Below are 3,020 nucleotides of genomic sequence, written 5' to 3' on the forward strand. Positions count from 1 at the left end.
ATTTCACCAAGTCCAATGATCTCGGGACCATTTATTAAGTTTGACCTAGTTTGACAAACTTTAACTAAACTTTGATCGCACGTTTCTCTAAATCCAACCATTTGATTGTGACCATAATTTACCAGAATTAACCATTCATTACACTTTTCAAATCCAACGGTTAAATTTCAAATCCAAGTATAGTGCGTGATGGACATGTGTTGTGTACCTATATGACTATGTTTTCTCAATCTGGCCATCTAATTGGTTTCAAATTTCACTAATACCAATACGTCGCCATACTCTTCAATCCAATGACCGAGATTTCAATATAAATTGGCACTTGATGGTCACATGTCATGTGGGCACATGAAAATTTCGTTAACTCCATTTTGATAATCCTACTATTCGATTAAAATTATGTTCCCCAAAGTACTTCTTTTAAAGGTATGTTTTCCCCTGGATCACACATGGGTGTGAAAGGAGGGTTAGTTCAACGTAATTCCTTTAAAGGTATGCTTTCCCCTGGATCACACATGGGTGTGAAAGGAGGGTTAGTTCAACGTAATTCCTTTATAATAATATTTTCCACAAAAAATTACCAATTTTCAAAAGTTCATTTTTAAATGCAAGATTAGTAGGTGCTCCCCTGGATCAAACATGAGATTTTCAATTTATCTTTACATTAACTCTTGCTAATCATGGGTTTTTCAAATGATTTTCAAACTAAATTTAATTTGTTTCCTTTAAAATCAAAATCATCAATATCTAAACACATGTATTGTTCTTGATGCATGTAAGATATCATGGGACATATGCACCCAAGACTAGGCAAGTATATTCTAAAATGATGAAAATACTCCCAAAACAACTAGAATGACCAAAATACCCTTTGAAACCTCTAAAATGACCTAATCACCCTTAAAATATCTAAAATTTCTAAAATGGCCAAGATACTCTTTAACCTCTAAAGTGGCCAAAAATTTCATTGTAGAGGATTTAGGGTTATTTTGGTCATTTTACCAATTTCGAAGTATTTTTGTCATTTTAGAGGCTCTAGTGTATGTATATTTTTTCTCATTCTAGAGGATTTGAGGGCATTTTTGTGATTTTGGGAGTATATTAATAATAATTTTAGAGGTTTTTGGTCATTTAAGTAGTTTTCATGGTATTTTTGCTCATTCTGTATGTATTTTGGTCATTTTAGAAGCTTAGGAAGTATATTGGTCATTCTACAAGTTAAGGGGTATTTTTGGTCATTTTAGAGGTTTATGGGTGTTTTGGTTATTTTATAAGTTTTGAGGGTATTATGGTCATTCAAATGGTTTCAGGTGTATTTTAGTCATTTTGAGGTTTCAAGATATTTTTTGTTATTTTAGAGGTTTTATGGTATTTTTACTCATTTCAAAGGTTTTGGGGATATTTTGATCATTTCAGAGATTTTGGAGTTATTTTAGTAAATTTTTAGGTTTAGGGATATTTTGGTCATTAGTGATTAATGCTAAAAATAAAATAAAATAAAATAAAAAATTGTCCAACTTGATCCAGGTGGATTGGGTTGAACCCCTGCGATGGATTGAGTTAGGTTGCATTTTTTTTTTAACCCAACCATAATAGGTTAGATTGAAAAAATTCCTCAACCCGAACCACATGCCTATCTTTAAGTGATGAAAGAAAATTAATATTTTTATTAGAGAAATGATATGTCCACAATATTTTCACAATATTTTTACAACAAATTCTAAGTGGTGGGTTGTTACTAGTTATTATTGTTGGAGCAAAATAGTAATTTTAGTGTTAGGTTCAAATTTGAACCAATAATAATTAACTACCTATGATTTGTTTTAAAAATATTATAAAAATATTATGGACGTAACACTTTTTTTTTTTTTTAATATATATTTTTTGTATAAGAATTGGTCATTAAAATAAAAAGGAAAAAAAAGAAATCCCTTTTTATTTTTTTGAAAAAGAGTCTCTTTTTCAGTATTGGAGGGAGAGTTTCCCGCTTCAATATTGCAATTGTGGTGGTCTACAAATTGAATTGAAATCCCATGATCCCATTTTTTTCTCAGTCTAGTACCTATCACTAACACGCTCTATCTCTTGTTGAACGGTTGAACCTATACACTATACAGAGTTTGGACCCATTGCTAGCCCACTGCAAGTTTGGTACTGATCGTCTCTCCTCTACCACTGGCCAGGTATTTTTTTTCTCTCAATTGCTCTCTGATATATTGTTTGTTGTTTCATAAAGTTAAAATGAGAAAGTAAAAACAAAAAACATCTAAAAAAGGCTGGAGCTGTACCTGACACCTTTGATCCCACAATTTTTCAGTTGAGAAGCACATTTTTTGTTTCCTTCTCAAGTTCCAAGAACAATAACAACAACTCATTGCATTAAGCAGTTGCAAACACCATCAGTTCCTGTGTTTTTCTTTCCTTTACTTCTTTACTTCTTGCATTATTTACGAAGCGATTTTCTGTGTAACATTTAAAGTTTTGATCCAACCGTCCAAATAGATATAGTATTACCTCCAAGGCTCCAATGCTCCACACGTGTACAGTTAAAAGCAAAGCAATCGTACTGGTGTAGAGTTTCCAGGTACATTTTCTTCTCATCTTTTTATTGATTTGACTTTTCTTCTTATATATTTATTTGTTATTAAAATATACTATTACTAGTACTATATCTAGATTTTTGTATCAGTTGTGTTAGGTTACCTCCAAGGCTCCAATGCTCCACGTGTATGGTTAAAAGCAAAGCAAGTGTATTGGCGGAGAGTTTCCAGGTACATTTTCTTCTCATCTTTTAATTGATTTGACTTTTCTTCTCATATATTTATTTGTTATTAAAATATACTATTACTAGTACTATATTTAGATTTTTGTATGAGTTGTGTTAGGGTCATCAAATATTCTTATTAGATTCTTATTGAAATTTGAGTGACTGTTTGTCTAATTTATTTTGAAAAATTAGGTCTATAGACAAATTAAAAAAATATTGACTCATTCTTTTTCTCAAATTTGTCTTCTCTTGA

General features: G+C 31.1%; 1 long non-coding RNA gene across 1 annotated transcript; it reads left to right on the forward strand.

Moving 5' to 3' along the window:
• The first annotated feature begins 2,062 nt into the window (after positions 1-2,062).
• On the forward strand, positions 2,063-2,771 carry LOC126729057 (uncharacterized). The gene is made up of 3 exons (XR_007656475.1): positions 2,063-2,183; positions 2,503-2,584; positions 2,690-2,771. It is a non-coding gene; the product is annotated as an uncharacterized LOC126729057 (long non-coding RNA).
• Positions 2,772-3,020: the final 249 nt, after the last annotated feature.

The sequence above is a fragment of the Quercus robur genome, chromosome 5, assembly GCF_932294415.1.
Source record: "Quercus robur chromosome 5, dhQueRobu3.1, whole genome shotgun sequence".
In the NCBI taxonomy this organism is placed as follows: domain Eukaryota; kingdom Viridiplantae; phylum Streptophyta; class Magnoliopsida; order Fagales; family Fagaceae; genus Quercus; species Quercus robur.